Genomic DNA, 21,743 nt, shown 5'->3' with positions numbered 1-21,743 from the left:
GGGACAAATGAGTCTTATGTGTTATCAATAAAATATGACAAAGTTTGTGACAACATGAAAGAACCATATCTGTATTATGAAAAGCATATTTATAGTACAGATATAGTTGTTTTGTGTTGTCAAAAATTCTCACGGTATTTTATTGATAAAACATTAGACTTCTGTTATGCCATGCCAGTCTCAGTATTTTATCATACTGGTATGTTTTATTATGAATGTTTACAATAGTTTGTGTATGTACATCATTTCCACTGATTTCTTTGTTTAAGTTTCTGATGGTCCCTACTCAGAAGCACATGGCTGATTTGACAAGATCAATTGGCATTTGTTTCATCCATTGTGCTGATTATTTTAACTCATCACTTTTAACTGTTATGTAGTTATGTTTTAGAGAATAATATTTTATATTGCCTTTTTTGTTTAATGTGTATTTTTGTCTATTACTGCCTCCTAGAACATGCTTCATTATGCTTGCATTGTCACCATTGTTCCCAGTATTTCTTGTTACTGATTGTGAGGTGGTAGCATTCCCGTTTCTAACACCCAAATCGGACAATCTTGGTTGTCTCCGTGAAGTATGTTTATTTAAACATCCGAGGTTCTCTGAGGTGCAGAGAGCGTAAATAAAGTCCAGAAACTCCAGATTTCATATGAACAACACTTTTACAGTTGATCATATGTTTCGCTTTAAATACTAATTCGGTCATATAATCAAACTTCAGAATTGTAACAAAACTGGGATCTTTACAATTGGAAATTTAATAATTATGACAAAGTTTAAAATATATTTCTGAAATTGTTATCATACTTATAAAAATTCATTATAATTCCATTTTAGGTTTTGTCCAGATTGAGATTTGTACAGATTTTGAATCACACAGAAATTATAACTTGCATAAATAACTGTAAGAAATAATCATGACAAATATAATTTAATTAAAGAGATATCTCATACATTTCTTTAATAGCATTTATAAATCAGGGTTGGTATAATTTTAGCATTTCTAAGTAAACCAAATGCAGACTTCCATATTTTGTTTGCACAGATTTTTGGAATCTCTAATCTCTAAAGTCCTAGTTTTTACATATATAGGTAGTGAAAGTCCTAGCTTTTATACATGTAGGTAAGTCCTAGTTTATATATATGTAGGTAGTACAAGTTCTAGTTTTTATATATGTAGGTAGTACAAGTCCTAGCTTTTATATATGTAGGTAGTACAAGTCCTAGTTTTTATATATGTAGGTAGTACAAGTCACCACATATTTGAATGCACCCAGCTAATGTAAACATTGTAGTTCATTACTAAATTTATTTAAGAAAATACAATGTTTATATTATGAAAACTGTTACTTTAAGTACACATGAAATTGTGGTGTACTGAGAAAGCTTTATTTCATGACACTTGTACCATGGTACTGAATTAATATCAGTATTGTTTTATGTAAATAAAATTATAATATGTAAATAAGAGAAAAAGAAGAGAAAACATAATAACAAGTAAAAGATATGTCATTCTTGATCTATTTATAACAAGATAAATAGCATACATTTCTTCTTTCTTTGTAATCTCTTCAGTCTTTCTAGACTTTATTATACAAACATATCAGCACCAACTCCACTTGCATAATTTTTCTACCTTTCTTTAACTTAAAGCCAGTACCAAGTTAACCTAGAATGTGCTATGACTGACATTCATAATAATACAGTGTAACCCCTCTGTAACGTGTCTCACGATATCAAGAATTTGGATATAATGCGGTCATGGTGTGGCTCCCAAAATTTTATCTATTCATTCGCACTTGAAAAAGTTTTTTTTTTCAAAGTATGTGAAATTGTGTATAAAAAAGTATTACCATTTTAGGTAAGAGATCACATATGAATTTGAATATAATATGATTGTGGCATGATTCTGAAATTTTGAATACATGTAAGTGTATTTTTCTCATATTCTTAATTTTTTTTATTGTATGAGAAATAGTGTATACATGTTTATTATCATTTTGGGGAAGAGTTTGCAAATGAATATGAATATAATATGATTGTGGTGTGGCTTCTGAAATGTAACAATTTCACCAGGTTCTTGAAGTGTTATGCCAAAATAAACATTATTGAAAATGTTACTTATTACTGATCCATAAGCAAAGCCAGTAAATCGTCTTTGTGATTCTATTCAATTAATTAAGTATAGAATCATTGCTCAAACATTAGCCAACATGTATTTCTACTTTAACTGCATACACAACCAAGTAGCAGACAATGCAGTGGTTGATAAAAGATTCTCACAATTTAATAAACATCAAAAAATGAAAACCACCGACATGTCTGCTGGGCTTTGCAGTGTTATTAGATGCAATCAGTTGAGCAATAAATAATGTCCGCTTTATTAGCTGGAAATTGAAAGGTTATGAAATTGTACATGCGTTAAGCTTAATTTTTTTTATAAGTGACTTGTGACCATTGCAGGCCTAGTGTACTTAGTTCTAGGGTTTTACATGTGTATGGGGTTTGCTTATGAACTCATTATTAATTTCCTACCTTTTATAAAAATATTTTACTGTTATGGAAAAGCAAGTTCATGAACGCAAGTCGTTCTCTGCAGTTTAAGCAATGATGAGTATAGTAGTTTTCACACGTTTGTTTTGATATTCACAAAATCTTAAGTAAAAATTATATGCACACTGAAAGCATGTTAATGATTGTTAATTATTCTTGCTGTAGCCATTCAAACAAATAGGAGTTGAAGCATTAATTATTGGAAATTTACAATGGTTAAGTGTACATGGAAGTGCATATGAGAAAATTTTAGCAGTATGAAATTTGTACAGACACCATTCATAGACCCTGGAATGTTATGAACCGTATATGTGCTTCATCTTTCTTAACCTAATTTTGCTGTTAATTTTTCCCACTGAATTCAGACACATAATGATTTGTGACAAAATTGTTGAATAGTTTAAATATGTATGTCATTTTTGCAATGTTATTACATGTAATATGGATTAACTGCAAGCTTGACGGTACAATATTAGATGGCAAGTAAATGGTGTTAATACTCTATTCATGCTATATATTACGTTGAATTCAGACACAATGATCTGTGACAAAATTATTGAATATTTTAAAGCTGTGTGCAAGATTTCAATGGAATTACATGCATTATAGATGAACTGCATGCCATGATGGCACGATAATAAATGATGTTGATACGCTATTCATGATATCTGTGTGTGATTTGGATTTTTAACGTAGCTTTAAAAAAAATTCAGCCACATCGCTATATTGGCTGTGTGCAGTGTGGCAGTTTATAGTGATGTCTAGCACTGGGGCATCATGCCGCAGACATGTAGCATGATGTCCCACCCAGTCACATTATCCTGACACCAGGCCAACCAGTCCTAACACTAACCTCTTAATGCTGAGCGCCATGCAAGGCAGCTGTTAGTACCATTTTTATAAGTCTTTGGAATGACTTGATCGGGGATTGAACCCACAGTCTCTTGCATCCAAGGTGGATGTTCTAACCACTAGGCCATATACATTAGACATGAATATACATATATGTGCCAATGAGTTGTTCTCTGAAAAAAGTAAAATACTGTAAAATCCCACATTTACACTACCCTGCTATTAATGCGATCCAAATTTTTGGACTTCAATTATTGCTGTATAGCAGGGTTCCACTGTACTACCTTTGACTTTTTTTCCCACCAATACCCATCCCTGCAGCATGAAGTACAGGGGAGGTAACTTTTTCGCACCACTGTTATTTATCTGGAATAATAACACTGCAACATTTTAATCTACGTGTTATTTGTTAATACCTGTTACATACTGATGAATGTTTTCATGCAAACAACATTGCAAGACTGCAGTTAAACCTGAACATTTTCTAAAATGAAATATTACATTATCCTACTTCTCACCATATCGAGACTGATTCCTCATGGTTCTGGGCACTGGAATCTGATGTTTTATCAATAAAATGCTCCAAAAATGTGTGACAATATCAAATTTCTGTATCTGTATTATATACAGTATGTTTATAGTACAGATATGGTTATTTCGTATGGACAAAAAATTTCTTCACATTTTATTAATAAAACTTTAGACATCTGCTATGCCAGTCTCAGTATTTTATCAAATTGATATTTTTTATTATTATTTACAATATTTTGTATACATTGTTATTTATATTTAAATTAATTGTTTGACTTTTAGTTTTAAAATTTTATTTTATGCATTACATGCTGTTGTAATGTAACATTGTTTACTGGACTTGACCTTGTCCAGAAGTGAGTAAACGAAACATTGTAACTTGTTGCTGACCTTGTTCCAAAATCAGTGACAGTTTTGGTAAACAACCTTTTTTATTTACTTTTTTATTTTTCTCAGAGTAAGAATCATTAAGTTCAGTCAAGGTCATACCTGGACGACATGATTTTAAGCATATGTCAGTTGGTAACAAACTTCTATTGTTTTCCAGAAGAATGAACTTTTGACTCTTTTTCAGGTATCTATTTTGCATCTTAATTAGTCATATAACTTGTACTTTGATAAACGTTTGGTCAGTCATGTTTTAACACCTAGCACTTTAAGTTGTGTTATGTTCTGACCAGTTTTGGGGCTAATTTGTATTTTCTTCAAATTACTGAATTCAAGTGATTATTTTCCCTGGAAATACAAAAGCGCTCTGATATAATTCTTTGACAAAGACATTCACTGAAATTTATATGGAATTCAAAACTGGAATAATATTTTCTGTGATTCAAGAAACTACCACATATCATATCATAAATGTGCACCACTGTTATTTCTCTGGAATATTAACACTGTAACATTTTAATATATGTGTTATTTGTATCTATTCATTTGCACATGAAAAAGTAGACTGTTGACACATCAGCACTTCACTGATTAACATATGTTATCGCCTTCTCTCTTGAATTTCATCAGGATTTGAAGTGAGATTCACTTAGAACTTTTCATTGACAGGACTTGTGTTTTTTTTAATTCTTGGATTACAATTTGAATTAATGCGCAATACCGTAAGTTCTTTTTTTCTCATTTTTCACTTTGTGTTCTGTGAAAATAAATTATTTGTTAAATTTTACAAAGTTTGTTGTCTTCACTCTTTTCTGTTACTTATTTTAATATCATAGACTCGTATCAATGTAAATGCTTTCCACTGATTACATAGTCATGAGATGGTCCTTCACCGAAAGCACATGGCTGATTGGGTCAAGAATGATCAGCATAAATTACATCCATTTTACTGATCAAGGGCTGATAGTGTAGGGGAAATAACCGTCTTTTGTACCTCTATGTTAGAATGTACACATTTGTTTTACCATCTTTAGAGCACTTGAAGAAGGCTGTACGATACAATTCACATTGGTATGGTTTTCATCGGCATGTATCCCAGACAAATGGAGCTTCCTTGGCCTTGTCTATTAAGTTGACAGACAAACCATAGAAACATCACAACTATGACTTCCAGGTCAGTACCCACAAAAGGAATGCACTAGAAATATTCCAACAGATCATTTGAATTAATTTTGTATAACTGATCTTAATAAGTACATAGTAACATGTCACACTTGCAAATGGCCACTCTTGTTTAGATCAGAATTATATGTGTAGTTGATGGTATGTGAGTTTTTTGTACCTATAATGCATTGGTCAAAAACATAATTAGTTCTACGCACATCAAATATCCTCATAAGTTATTTCCATCATGAATTAACCATCTAAGATCTAATAAGCAGTGCCAGAAGCAAAACCAATGTGCAATGGGGGAAATTTCAGTGAAAGTTCACAAACCTGTGACAGCAACTATAAGTATCTTAGTACAATATCAACGTCCCATGTGACTAAATTATTGAGTAAATTAGGAATCTTTTAAACACTCATCTACTGAAACATTTAATCAATGAGTGCTGGTAACAATTTGAACCATCTGACAAAACTAGAAATGTGCTAATAGCAAATGGGGATGTACTGAGAGCACTATATCCTTATCCATTTTAAATGAGCACCGGTAAGCATTCCACAACAAAATACATAAATGAGCAAAATGGATAGATCTGGTTTTGGTCTCGAGCACAGCAATCACTTGAGATCATGTCTGATATCATAACTGTGTTGATTTATTCCAACTGTACCATAAAATCTCAGAAAATGACTTTGCTAAGTTTGTTTTCCACAGCCTGCCAGATAAGTGAAATACTTCCAAGCAGAGCCATTTCAATGGATGGATTATGGTGAGGTACCATGGAAGAAACAGAATCTCTGTTGATCTGGCCAGTGTGTAAAACACACAAGACAATAGTTTCCCATATGCGAATATGTTCCGTTATTGTAGGTTTAATCACACTGAACATCAATAATATATTCAGTTTTACTTAGCAACAAATTCACTTTTACTATTTTAGATCCCTGTCAATGTCTTAATTTCCAAATAATATTCTTACTTTTGGCATTTTTTACACTGTAATATGACTGAAGTTTATGATTTGAGTTTTAGGGGATGATATCATTATCTGCTTTGTACTGTAAAAGTTATATCCAGCATTGTTTATATTATCTGGTTTCATCAAGTGGAGTTTTTGTCAGCTGATGATCTGGCCAAGCTCACTTTAGGCCTTGGGTTTCACAGCACTATATTCATGAATTTCTCACGTGACAAGTGATACATTGCACCATGAACATGTCAGGTGCCATACAGACTTTCTAATATATGATTCAAGAAAATAAAAACTCCAATTAAAGAAATTCTAGGCATACAAAATATCATCTTCACACCTGAAATCAATCAACACAGACAGTTGTGTAATTTGACACCTCTTATTGCACAATGTCTATAGTTTGATACTTCTTTCATGCTCTTCTTAGTAAAAAATTAAAAATATCATGAGACAAACAATTAAAATCACATTAAAATTACTGTAGGCCGCAATTAAAAATATCTTTGTTTCCCCTTACCCTACCCAACAATTTGAAGTTGGGTAGGTAGGTAGGCTAATAATTTTTTTTTCTCATGAAATTCATGACACTATAAACTGACACATAGGAAACAGAAAAACGATAAATTCAACTTTAATAATAATACTGAAATACAGTAACTCATGAACTGAAATACAGTAACTTGTGAACAAGTTTAAAATGTTTTATAGACTAGATTAGTTTTTGATAAGGGCTATTCCAATAAAAATACTCCCTGCAGGCATTGGCCAGGGTACCAATTTAACAGATTTACTCAAATTTTGAAACATGTATTAAATGAGAGTAATTTCAATGAAATATAAAGATACACATGTAAAAGTGCAAGAAGTGTTTTTTTCCAAGTTTTTGAGGAGTGTTGGGTTAAGGTAGATATTTGCTGGAATAACCCTTAGTATTTTTTCTGACTAGGTCAAATGTATAAAAATGTTTTAAAATAATTAATAAAAGTATTTTAAAAGTCTTGAGTATTCTTTCTGACTAGTATCATTGGGTTCAATATATAATGAGACTTAACATATTTGCAAGACCTGTCAAAATGCACAAATATAAAGTTAGACATTGAATAGTGCCTCAAATATGCAGAAACATGTCAATAAAGTAATGTCAGAACACTAAATACATGTAGAAATCTAACTAACAAAAAAGAAACAAACAATGCAAAACATCATTTTAAATGTCACTAAGAGCTGCTGGTTAGTTTTTAACTGGGTTTCGTTTTGGAATGTCCTTTCCAGATGCTAAACATTGCTGGCACACTGGTAGAACAGTACGGAATCTTCCAGTCATTTCCTGGGATTTTTCTGCTCCTATGGCTCCACAATGAGCACAAATATCTGGTCTGCCAATGTTGCTGGCATAGTATGGGAATTCAATGTGTACAGCACAAGACAATTGTAGTCTTACAAACACTTTTCCCTGTAGGATGTCTCCTAAAATATATTAAATAGAACACCAATTATCCAAAATTGAACTTTAATGTCCGAAGGTGACTAGACATGATACACAACAAATAGCATATAGAACCTGAAACTAAATCTGTAAATAATTATCTTTATAAACACAGAGAAACTAGTATAAAAAGATAAATGAGCAACTTGGACTTCACTAAAAATTGGGAGCATGGACCAGGAAACAGGAATGCTTGTAAAATAATATTCACATTAAAATTTTAGTGCAATGGCTAGTACTAAGAGAAAATCACAGTTAAAAAAAGCAATATCTGACATGAAAGAGCATTAAAAACTATCTGGGCTCTCTGACAGTGTCAGACATGATTCTAAATCAAGGTAAGAGTCAAACCGCATTCAGTATGTGAAGAGTGTATAGGTATATTTTTGAATAAAGTATTAAGGACTTGGATAAAAGTATAAAATATTAAATCATTAGAACTTACCATCAGGTGTGATAACAGAACCACAAGTATAGTCGTATTTCTCCAAAGTATGTGTCAAAGCTCTCTGGTCTCTTGCTGTTAGTTTCGTCTTAGCGTATATGCATCGTGGTTTTATACACTCACAGCAGTTAACAGTTTGTCTAACATTCTGTCCCACAAGAATACTGTTTTTACAACCCTGTAAAAAGAAACATAAATATCATCACTTGTGTTTTAAGTGTTGTGTAGTGACATGCCCTCTATTTTGTAATTTATTATGTTACAAGGGGTTCTATTAAAGTTGCAGTTTCTTAAATAACTTTTTTATATACATGTGTTGTTATTATTGCACAATTTATAACTGTTAAATCAATACTTTATAAAACTTCTATATTTTAATAAGATTTATGAACATCCTTACCTGTTGTTCTTGTGCCACAGCAGCTACAGTTTGCTTTAAACTAGACGGCCTGTCCTTATCTGTAGTTTCTTTACCAAGCAGTTCATCAAATGGCTTGTAATGCTGTCCAGTTATGTCTAATATGGGGTCTGGTAACCATGCCCATTCCCTCTCTGGAGTAGGACAGCAACCCTCATCATGACATCTTCTGATCTGAAAGGAGTAATGGCGTTCACGGCAGTGATCAGCTGTAATAAAATACCAAGAGACATGAAAATCTTTTATTTAATAGAAAGGGCTGACATGCAGGGACATTTAACACATCACTTTTGAAAATGAGCCAATAAGTTTAAACTAAGGACTAAATTATGTTTGAGTTATGTTTCATATGAAGAAAAAATGAGAAAATGCACAATGAACAGGTTCCTGGCATAATGTTTAAGAGTAGTGCCCTGGGCCATTAAATTAATATTTCAAAATAATTCCTGTCGACTTACAAAGACAATTTGTATGCAATGTTATTCTATTTTTAAAATTTGTGTATATCTGTAAATAAATCATGATTTATCTGTCAATGTTGAGTTTTTATAATGTAGAAGTCTAACAAATCGGGAGAGCTGCATGTCCACTTTCAGTTTGGAATTATAAAATGCTCTGACACTCACCCTTGAAATTACGGACAGACTGACAAGATATTGCAACTTCAACCCTGGCACTTTCTGAGTGTCGCAAGCAATAAAAATGTTCTGTAGATCTCTGTACTTACCAATAAATTTTTTCAGCTGTGTTGCATGGCTAAGTTGCTGCTGCTGATACTTTCCAACTTTGATGGCAGGGTCTATAAGGGTCACTTCAGCTTCAGCCATTTCAACATCAGCATCCTCTGCTGCTTTAAATACTTTGAAAGACTTTTCCTTAAGTTGGACTCTCTCTGTTCTTGAGGACAGGGTTTTGATCATAGGTTGAACTGACTGTAGTCATTCTGTTTTAATTTGATTGTTTTTTCCAGCTTTTGTTCTGATTTCATTCATACTTCCGCATGTTTTCAGAATTGTTTCTACATCAGATGAGGCAAGCTCTCGTGCAAGTGCAGTGTTTTGGAAGGCAATGTTGAGAAGTGACATAATCCGCTCAGCCGGATTAGTCCAAGAGTGACCTGGTGCAGTTCTGCAGGCAACTAAGAATTCTAACCGGAGTCTTCTGAATAAAACAATCAATGACAACTTTACTGCTCCATATGTGACCCGATGGTCAGGACCACCATCTGTGTACATAAATAAAGCTGGTTTGTTCTCATTTTTAGCTTTCAGAATAGTTTCAAGCTCTACTATGTGACGGAAGGGGGTGCTTGCCTGGAAGATACTATCTTTGAATGTAACCGAGACTTGTCCCCTGTAGAATGTTTCTGTTGCATCACCTGGAATATCTACATCAAGTACGACAGAAGGAGTAAGTGAGCCTTTGCTCTGCACATCATGATCAAGACGGGAAAGTACTGAATTCATCGGAACTATGGATTTCTTCCCTCTTACCCCTGTTGAGGTGAAGAGATCAGGTTCTCCAAAGTCCAGCTTAGACTTGTCGTCCATACACACAAAATTACTAATGTCTCTAAATTGTGTTGCATATGCTCTACAATATTTAAAAAGAGCTGAACAGTAGTGATCATCTTGGTGTTGTGCACGAAGTTGCCTGGTCTGTACTTTCAATCTAATAGGTACTCTACCTTTGTATAACTTGGCTACATTTTGATGTGCATTTTTTGGAACAAATGCTAGTAGGACTGATGACTCACTGGGAATATTGGTTCCTTCTCGTACTTTACTTTTCACCTGCTCTATCATATCCCTAACAGACAAAAAACGTGAAATATGCTCTGTATTGTGTCTCCTCTCATCTGCAGCAACCATGTCCTGAATCTCCTTTTCAAGGGTCTGAAAAAATACATCAAAAGTGTCATTAGGTCTACCCTTATTTAAGTGACGTAAATCTACCACAAGATCAGGATCAATCCCCAAAACAGAAAGACGTACTCGGTTATCTATTTCCTTATTTTGATCTGCTGAAGCATCATTTGTAAAGGTTGTGTAGATAGACCGCAAAATGTGTGGAGGTATAATGGTTCCAGCAATATTTCCGTAAGCATTAAAGAACTCCTGTCTCATTTGTCTTGTGTGATATTCAGGCAGTTTACTGCGTAAGCTGTGCAAAACTTGGTTGTCTCTCATAAACATTTCCGAAGAAGACATCCCATCTTCAGGAATTCTCCAGATAAAAGAAATCGCCCCAATCCCTCCACCAGGGTCGTACCTTAACATATGTACTGGTATGGTCAGACAAAGTTTCTCAAAATATCTAAATCGTTGTTCTGGCCCTTTAAATGGTTCATTTAAATGCAAATCTTCATCAAAGAAGAGAGGTTGAAACATTGCCATCTGAGATACCTGACCATCCAATCGACTGTAACATGGTAGGATTTCATCTTGTCTAGGACGATGTGCAATGGAGAGATTGGAATCAATCTGACGAACTGGATTCATTTGTAATTGTCGTGATATCTGTTTTTCATTTGCTTTTTCTAAATAATCTGCATAAGACTGTAAACATCCAGTTAAGGTTTCAATGTCACCTCTTATGGTCCAATGCTGTGTAAAAGGTCTTGAGATTAGCCTGAATAAACACTGGACTTGTAACTTCAGATCTTTTGCAGTAAGCTGTGGACGTTTTTGCTTCTTTCTTTTATAATCATTAGCACCATCAAACTTTAAAAACCTGTAAAAAAGGTAAGTTACAACAAAATTACTGAACAAGGATAATCAATCTCTGACAAATGTCACGGAAAAGTAAAGTAAGCAAAATGGAGGTTACTACATGTACATAATGGAGAAATTGACAACCGCAATGGTCCTGACTTTGTACAGGCTTAAATGAAACCGTGGAAGGTTGAACCAGATTTTATGGTGCTATAAAACCACCCTCTTCCATCGCAATATTAGGGTTGGGTAGCAACACAAAAGAAATAAAAAAGTCAAGTGTTCAACCAATTTTTTAAATCTTATGACATTGAACCTTTATTTTAATCAGCTTACCAAATATTAAAAAGTCTATGTCATATTTTCCTTTAACGTGAGATAGTATTGCTTGCTCAGTTTTATCATTGAAAATCAAAAAAAAAAAAACTATGGACATTAAGACACTTACTATATTAAATTTCTCTAGAATTATGTGTTGCAGGAATGTTTGTAATAAATATACATTGAATAAAGATTAATCTTTTACTTCAATTTAATATTATCAAAGATAAACACCTCTCCGGGATGTGCTTGATTCTTGTCAGGTGGGCCGCTCTCTCTTCTATTGTGGACATGTTGCCACTTATGTACCACAAAGCATTTACTAGCACCAGGACTTGTTCAGATATACTCTGGTGGGACATGCTTCCAGGAAATTTGTCTCCACATTCTATCATATCTTTGACTATGCCGTTAAACAACTCATCTTTAGCTGAAAAAATGGAATAAAAAAAACCTTTCACTGAGATGGAATGGCCAGCTTTACTAATAGATAATATTAAATGAGATATGAGATGTGGAATAAGTGTACATGGCACACAAAAAACAGACAGCAGTCTTCAATGTGACACCAGTTACTGTTGGCTGTCTTGCAATCGTGCCCCATGGCAGATAAAATTCAAAACCTTGAATCTAATATCAACAAACGGATTTCATAATTAATAGACTTTAACACTGCCATATTCATTATGCACTGCAGGTATCAAAATAATGTTTTAATCATGTTTATGTATATCTTTAATGTTTTTATTGTCTGCTTTTGTTTTGTATGTTATATATGTATAGTTTTTGCTATATTGTGTATGCTCTGTGTTTATTGTCAGTCAAAGCTTAAACATTTGTACTTGACAAACAGACTTTAAATATATTATTAGGAAGGCAGTAAAAATTCTAGAAAGATTGCAGTTGTCAGAGGGTGCATGAATTCATTTCTAATAACTGTCAGACAGATGTTTGAAAATAACATTATTTCATATAAAAAAAATTGTTTATACCAGTGAAACGCTCAGCATTTGTGTCCTTAAGTTGTGGTAGCTTTGTTGCCACGGAAGTAGACATTAAAACAGAAAAGGCAGTCCGTGCAGGTGGTGCTTGTTGATTTTCTGTACTAGTAGTAGTTGAGGAAACATCATCCAACCCAACACTTTCATCACGGATCACCGTAAATGTAACATATTTCAGTCGCTGATTAAACTCTTTCACCACATGCAGACCTTCGTGAAGGTCTGGATGAAAAGTCATCGTTCCATCCAGTTTGTCTGATAAACTGACGTTCAGTACATCTGCTTTATGAGGGCGAAAGTCTGTATCATTGGTAATGTCGTGATATACATCATCCCATGTACACTCCGTTGAGTATTCTAGTATTCTGTTGTTACAAATTTTTTTCTTTGATTTCCCGCATTTCGCGATTACGCTTACACATATAATGAAATCTTCTTCGTATTTTCTTTTGCCGGCCATGCCGGTCATGATGCTTTTCCTATCTAATTTAAACACCTTGCAACAAACGTTTTTCGCGCGCTGGTGACATCGATTTTGTTGACTGCATGAAAATACGGATCGCACAACGAAACGAAACGAAAAAACGAACTTTTGAACAAAACGAAAAAAAAAAAAAATACTATCGCAAATTTTTCAAAAATTTTTTTTCAGTCGGCGGATTTTAAGAGGGTCGGTCGGGTAAGGGGAAACAAACTTAATTTTAATTTTGGCCGTATTTATTATCTACATCTATAATGTATGAACATGGTAAACATTGGCTGAAATTCAATATCTGCAAATTCTTCTGAGTTGTCTGCGTAACATAAATATTGATTGTTATTATTAAGTGTGCCAAGAATACTACCCAAATAAGTATATTACATATTGGTATCTACAGATGTCAGTGCACCAAAACATACCAGTAATTTACAGTCTTTCAACAACAGTGTCTTCTGTCCCCACCGATGTGCAAAGTCAGTTCCCTTGGCTGTGATTTCCCAACCTGAATCCTGTAAAAGAACAATAGTCTTTAAAAATGTTAACAAATAAAATATATTATTGAAATCCAGCAATGCCTTATAAATGAAAAGAAAATTAGCACTTTTATTCGTGCTGGACACATACTTTTCTACGAAGAAAGATTTTTATGGATGCATATACATATCAGTAGATTTAAATGAGTTGTGTTTTTGAAAAGACAGGTATATAGATAGACAAATAAACAGAAGAAACTTTATTACTTACACATCAGTAAATACAAGGCTGCCAGTAGTAGAATCTGGATTATGTTTTCTATTCTCCCATATACAGCCATCAAAAACAAGTCAAAATGAGGATTGGAAACAAGCAATAGCAAACATAACCATTCTATGCATGTATGCAAAAGTACATGCAAAACTTGGCTAAATTTTTACTACTTTCATCCTTTTCAAAACTGTTATTTGTTTTCACCAAATGCATTGAAAACAAATCAGTTTTTATCTTGATCCTAAGGACCATTTCCAGTACAAATATCTGCATTAGGAGGAAACAGTATACAACAAAAATGTTTGCCGAATTAATTCATCTCAGTCTGACTGTCTAGTTAGTGTACACAACAAACCACAAGTGCACTTCAAGTAACATTGATTATAATGGGGTTTTGTGAATATCTCTGATGATGTTGTGCACTCACTGAAGTAGCAACTTTGAGAATGAAAATGAATACATTAAACTTCGATGTTTGAGGCTTCAAGAACTCTTGACACATTTAGCTAATAGGTATGATGTTGAAAATTTCATGTCCGAGTCCTTCAGTCTCTGAATGGCCAAGTTTTGTGTATTTTTTTATATCCTTGATGCCTTTCATTTAAAAAATCACTGTGGGTAAGGACGTACATGAAAACTGCCCAAGAGTGGAGTGGGAGTGGGGTGTCAATAGCATAATTACATCTACTAGCTGAAGGGAATATAAATTAGAAAGAAGAAAATCCTTAGAATTTGTTTTTTCCCCTATTTTCTTTTTTCAATAAAATTTAAAGTTCCAGTCATTTTCTGTAAGCTTATATGAAGAGATCAGTTACTGTCATTAGGACATCACTTTTTTGACTTGAGCACTTACCCTCTATGTTGACTCAGTACAATTTTCGAATCTCCAAAAATAATTCAACACAGTATGAGAATATGGCATAAATCAAACTTGCAATGCCCTTCATTGCTGTGATATATGCAAATCCACTTCCCACCAGTGCTAATAGTATAGTACTTGTACTTTGGGGATGGGTTAGTTACTAAAATGTTCCTATATGTATTAATGGAGCAGCCAGGCGTGATTTGAGGTAAAATGTTTTTCAGCAACTGGGCATCATACTTGGAAAATTTAGAAAATCAATGCTAAAAATAACAGTTATGTGAGTTTCACAATATTTCACATTTGTATGGTTTCTCATTGATATGTGTCTGTGCATGGTTAACCAAAACAGATCTCTGCCTAAACAATTTTCCACAAATTTTATATTCGAAAAGTTTGTCACCTGTACGTATAGTCAAGTGTTCTTCCAAACAATACTAAAGGGACAACAAGTATTGGCATTCTTCACATTTGTATGCTTCACCATTACTACCTCGGTACGTTTTTCACCAAATAGTTTCATTCAAAAGTTTACCAAACTTTTCACATTTGTATGGTTTGTGGCCTGTGCGTATTCTCCAGTGCTATTACAAATGATATTTCTGGCAAAACAATTTACCGCCTATTTCTCTATTGAAGGGTTTGTCACAAGCGTGTATTCTCATGTGTGCTGAGAAATTATTACCTCCGGTTAAAGGTTTTCTACATAGTTCACATTTGAATATCATGTCAGCAGCACGTATGCTCATTTTTTGTGTGTTCTTGCTGTGTTTTTCTTTTAGTTCCTGGAACAACCGAAAGTGGCGTATGATTTAATTCACAATACAGTGCAACCTGTCTTGAAAGACCACCTCTTCTGCCAAAACATAACGGTCTCTCATGACAGGTGGTCTCACATAACAGGTTATAGCACTATATAATCTCTAAATTTGTACATGGAGAACCTGGTCTCTCAAGACAGGTGGTCTCTCATAGCAGTGGTCTCTCAAGACAGGTTTTACTGTATTATGGTTTTGCCTCCGGATGTATCCCACTAGGAATATCGTCGGCCTTTACCCTTGTTCTACAGATATTATTATCGCCGAGAGTGGCGGGTATGACAGGGGTTCGTATCGTTGCTTAAACTTGACCTGTCATACATGTATCATATAATATCGTTGCGTAAAATTGACCTGTCATACATGTGCTATATAATAACTCGTTATTATATGATACATGTATGACAGGTCAATTTTAAGCAACGATACGAGCCGTTAGTATAGAGTACATGTATGACAGGTCAATTGTAAGCAACGCTACGAGCCCCAGTAACGGGTATAAGGTATCACGGTACCAATTGTTTTTCTATAGACCTCAATGCTAATGTTTTGTGAAATAAATATACTTTCTATCCTACCTCAACATGCTTATAACACACTGTCACAGAGAGCACTGTTTGTCAATTTGACTGGGATAAAACCAGATACATGTACTCCATCGCTTTTAAGAGAGATAACTCTGCTGTAACTAGACAGGGATAAGAGTTATCTAGTCATAACAGAAACATTTTCAGCCATGAGTATCACATTTTAAAAACATCATAAAAATTGAAAATATGATCTAGATATGAATTAGCATAATCTCACATGTTGCTAAGAGGCTCAATTTTTTTTAAAGCCTAACAGACAGTACAAATCTTACATAATGCACCAATTACAGCTAGTGTTGTAGTTTATTTCTGAATAAAATGTTCCCAACAACATAAGCTCCGCCCACCTGAGGTTGTACAATTGGTACTGTTATACCATAAGTTGTAGTTGTTTATATTTTGAACATGCACATTGGAGAGAATGCTGGTATACTTCTGTGTTACTTTCATGTACTGTGGCTGGAATTTATTTGGATATAGTACTCGTGAAAATTGTACTTATCTAAGCAACATGTAACTAAAATGGTGCTAAAAGAAATCGGCATGGTTTAGTCTAAAATACAGTATATTTAGCAGTTATTAAAATAGGTAAACGAATTTTGCCAGACTAGACAATACCAGCTCCTGAAAGTGGAACGATTGAACTACCAAATATATAAAACGTAAAAAAAGTTCTCTCTTGAAAAATTATAATTTACCTCTGAAGTCCAGGATGTGAAATTGGCCAAGTGGAGCAGGCAGTTTTTTTATTTTATAGATCACATCTGAATTAAGGCCAGGCTGTATATTATATAACCCATAATTTAAATATCAAACATTAACCAAATAAATGGAATGAAATGTTTTTTCAGGAATACCTAAAATATACAAGGTTCTTTTAAATAGCCAGTATAAACAGTGAGGAATGCCTTGGAAAGTCTTTTTCTTTAAAAATATAATCTATGTAAAATGCTAAACTGTAGAGTGCTACTAGAAAGTAGCAACATCACTCGGATATCTTCTGTCATATGCTAGAAGAAAGAAAGAAAGAAAATCTACCCAGATGTTGAAATATCATTATACTGCCGCTGCATTCTCTCTGAAAAAGTAAATTAAGAAAAATGTAAAGAATTCAAATGTAAAAACACAATCTGAAATAAAGATACAACAGCAACGACAAAAATAACAACACAAAGAATGAACGTTATAGATTATATAATTCCAAGGACGGATATTCACGTATGGCAAAGTAATATGTAAATCGCCTTTTAGAGAATTTCGAAGTTGCAAGGAAAATTGAAAATATCAAGGATCACAAAGAATTGATGATATAATCCTCTGGGAAAACCTTTACTTTTGGGGACAGTGTCTACTTTTACAAACAGTAGTGACATGTATATTTTAATACTAAATGAAGAAGAAGCAGGTGATGATGATGATGGTGACCAAGAAGAGAAAGCTAAAATGGTAGTAAATTCTATTGAAATACATCTGTACATATTATTTGACTGACTTCAAGTTAAACAAATCTTGAATATTTATAAACAACCTTGTCCTTAAACAGTTAAGAACAAATCTGAGACTTTATAGGACCAAGTACAATACATTAACAGTATGTACAGTTGATGTCACTGTGATTATATGGCTCGGCCAATTAGTTTTGATATGCACCTCAGATAAGTAAGTTGTTGAAACACACGAGCTAGTTATGAGGATACATTATATTTTTAAACAACGTCATCATTGTTTTGAAAATGTAACGATAAGGTAGGATCTGGAGTAATCAAGTCAATTTATCATAGTTTGTGTGAAATTTTAAGTTATTGGTAATCATATGCTAACTGTAATTAGAAGTAATTTGTAATAATGCTCTTTCTGAAATTAGCAAATAAGTTCGGAAGTGCGACAAGAGAAAAGGTTTTTGGAAATAGTGTATAGATTCCTTCACATAATCTTGTTCCTAATCTCGAAGAGCTCTTTGCAGTTCGAACGTTGCGTGATCATAGTACTGTGGTATGCTGACTTTGCTGCATGATCTGTGTTTGTTCCATTCTTTTTAACAGCTTAATGGATCTACTTATGAATAGTGAGTGTACTGGAAGGACTTGCGGTACTAATGCAGTTCCCATAGTAAACCTATGCAAATACCCTGAAATTAAAAATTCAATAACTTACAATTTCTGAGTACTCATGATCAAATCTATATTTATCAGTATAGATGAAACCTGAATGTCAGCTTCTGTGTAGAGGAATGGATATGAGCCGAGGCATTTTCGGACCTGCATATGTTTGAAACATGTGGTTTCAATTCCGCACCGAAGAGTCAGGCTTTACTTTAAGTAATGAGTGTTCGAAAACTCAAGACTGCAAAAGGACTGAAATTCCATCAATAAAACAATGTCTCTATTTTCTTTTTGTCACTTACAATTAGGATAAGCTATCAAAAGATTCTTTTTTCGAAAACATAATTTACATTATTAACCAATCCTGGCTAGCCAAATCCACATATATTCTATTTTAGTTTCACACATTTCAACGATGGTTCCCATATTTCCATATAATTAGTACCATGTGTCCGAAAAGTCGGAGGCTCACGATGCTGGTCCCTAACACTTCATACCATGGAGAACACGTCTGAATTGATACTCTGCATTTCCTTGCAAGTGCTTGAAAATCTGAACTGATTTTAGAGCTAAAGAAGCTTGAATGTTTCTATTCATACGAAGGTTTCCCGTAGTAAAAAATGTACTGCGGGTTAGGAGCTGACACATTCATATGGCACATGAAGCAGAGGTCACGTGATGCAAGTTCGTGGGGCACCAATGAAGTATGTAGACTATTATCATCAGATCTATGAGGAATCTAGTCTAAAATGAGACCATGTTTATGGGTGGGTGGCTAACTTACTGTATGCGGCTGAAAATGTTAATAGTAGCCTGATGTTTTGTTGTATTTGGGTTTCAGAACAAAGCGAAAGCTGAAATAGAGAATAATTAGGTTGCCAGCCTATCGAATTTCATTACTGCAGGAGGTTAGGAAACTGCCCCAGAAAGATAGATCCGGTCAGCTTGCTTTCTCGACAAGAAGGAGGACGGTAGAGCCATTGTTTAGTTGTGAGTGTTGTTTGTACCAGTTCATGCGATGTGCGTTCGAAATTGAAAGTTGTAGTGTCATAAAGACGGTGAATGATATAGATCTTTGGGATGAAAAATGATACATGCATATACCATACATGCATGCAAGCATGCACGCACATATGCACGCAAGCATGAAATACATACGTACATACATACCACCACACATACATACATACATACATACATACCACCACATATAGGCCTACATGCATGCACTACCTACATATCTACCTACCTACCTACCTACATACATGCATACATACATACATACATACATACATACCTTTACAGATCACTCACACATCTCACGGGTGTTCGAGTCTCGGCTTGCCATTATCAGGGTTCGCATGGTCAGTAAAGGTCATTGAAAGTCACTGAGAAATGAAGACCTCAATTCAAGGCCTTGAACGTCATTTATAGTTCATCTAGGTCATTGAAAGTCATCGAAGTTTAAAGATTTTGCTTGAAAAATAAAAGTGTTTAAATTTTTTACTTTCGAGTCATTTATGTTACGTTGTGTGACGATTGGAACTACTGTTTGATTTTATGTTATGTGCTAGGAATCTCACTATTATCGTAATCCACGTGTGGAAACCGGATATCACACATAGCGCCCCTTTGACATGATGTCATTAACACTCTTTGACTTTCCTCAGTTTAATTGTCACACTGGGTCCTGGACAAGTGTGTGTGTGTGTGTGTGTGTGTGTGTGATTTGGATTTTTTATCGTAGCTTTAAAATAAATTTCAGTCACATCGCTACGATGTCTGCAGTGTGGCAGTTTATAGTGATGTCTTGCACTGGAGCATCATTCCGCATACGTAGCATGATGTCCCACCCAGTCATAATATGACACCAGGCCGACCAGTCCTAACACTAGCCTCTTAATGCTTATCGCCAAGCGAGGCAGCTGTTAGTACCATTTCTATAAGTCTTTGATAGGATTCGGCCGGGGATCGAACCCACGACATCCCGCATCCGAAGCGGACGCTCTAATCACTAGGCAACCGGAGCGGCCGGGTCCTGGACAAGACGTTCTGTCTTAGTTTGAACCATGCATATTTTACAAATGCATGTTTCAAAAACGGGCTAGGCCTACCTAGACAAAAATGCATTATTCAAAATGCCATTAACATTTCTAAATATAGCCTTATGAGAGTTCCGATAAATTTAATAAATAATCTAAAAATTAAAATTAGAAACTGCATATATTTATTTGATCAAAATATCACTATCGAAACAAGCAGACCACGGCATTAAGGGACTTAAAATCCTAATACGGCATTATTGTACAAATAAGAAATCTGGCATATTAGTCAATAAACCATCGATTCGAGACAGAAACTTAAGATGAGCTTATGTTGGTGAAAAATCTTTTTTGGAAATTGCCCATGAGTAAAAAGTAAATACTAAACATAATGAACAGATTTCTAACTTGCTACAGCCGGCTAAGCTAGCTATGTGTATGCCCAGTCAGCAGGGGGAATTTCAGCGCATAACAATATTCATACACTTTGAGGAAACATATCAAGTAGATTACTGTGCATACAACTAGTGGCAACATCTTTTAAAGATGAAGTGTTAGGTATATAATGAACTATAGCCATTTCCTACCTTCTTTTTGTCCCCCCTCCCCCCATTTTCGTAAAAAGTGCCACCTCACCCCCTTAGATAAAATACTGGCAGCATCTATGAAGTGAAAGCACATGATTTGCAGCTGGAGACGACAGTATAGAAGCTAAAGGGCAATGGTTAACATCTGGGTTACAATGACTTTATTTTTAAATATGATTTCCCTTTCATTTTACATTTATTTATTTCTGTATTTTTGCATTTGTTTCATGTATTTAAATTAGTAACTGAAGCAGAACACTTGATACCGTGAGTAATCATTGAAAACTGAAAACTGGTCATTGAAAATTCATTTAATTTTAGCTCCCGATCTGTATGAACCCTGATTATTTTCCTGTGGATAGATGGTTCTTTCTGTGTCTGTCCTGGTTCGTCCGCCACATAAATATATCAATCGCCATATCCTATGAAATCCTGAACAATGACGTTAACCCCACCTCAAAGATACTTAGTGCGTAAGCAGGAATGTTGCAATGTAATCAAGTATTTGTATCATTTAAATGTTTGTGTTGCAAGGGTACATTGTGTACACGTGTGTGTGTTTAACACACAAACCATAACTCAAATATGGTCTTTAAACTGCCCAAATACTTTATGATTCTTTGTGATTCTCCTTATCAATGGTATATATATTCAAACAGGAGTG

At 34.3% G+C, this 21,743-nt stretch overlaps 1 long non-coding RNA gene and 1 pseudogene across 8 annotated transcripts in view; both read right to left on the bottom strand.

Annotated features, from left to right (window-relative positions):
* The window catches only part of LOC149787107 (uncharacterized), a 458,590-nt gene extending 442,633 nt beyond the window's left edge, over positions 1-15,957 (bottom strand). For all 7 annotated transcript variants that reach the window (XR_016425102.1, XR_016425103.1, XR_016425104.1 and 4 more), the window contains exons 1-2: positions 15,626-15,957; positions 13,751-13,840 (exon numbers count right to left, since the gene is read on the bottom strand). This is a non-coding gene — a long non-coding RNA (uncharacterized LOC149787107). The remainder of the gene's footprint in view (positions 1-13,750; positions 13,841-15,625) is intronic.
* On the bottom strand, positions 7,081-13,576 carry LOC149787108 (uncharacterized; annotated as a pseudogene). Its single transcript, XR_016425086.1, has 6 exons — positions 12,842-13,576; positions 12,084-12,279; positions 9,542-11,547; positions 8,797-9,023; positions 8,397-8,574; positions 7,081-7,932 (listed from the first exon to the last, which is right to left on the bottom strand). The product of XR_016425086.1 is annotated as an uncharacterized LOC149787108 (transcript).
* Positions 15,958-21,743: the final 5,786 nt, after the last annotated feature.

Source organism: Sinohyriopsis cumingii, chromosome 12 (assembly GCF_028554795.1).
Source record: "Sinohyriopsis cumingii isolate HCF-2022 chromosome 12, ASM2855479v2, whole genome shotgun sequence".
NCBI classification, from domain to species: Eukaryota; Metazoa; Mollusca; class Bivalvia; order Unionida; family Unionidae; genus Sinohyriopsis; species Sinohyriopsis cumingii.
The sequence above is the reverse complement of the archived record's forward strand: the minus strand, read 5'-3'. Positions and strand labels throughout refer to the sequence as shown.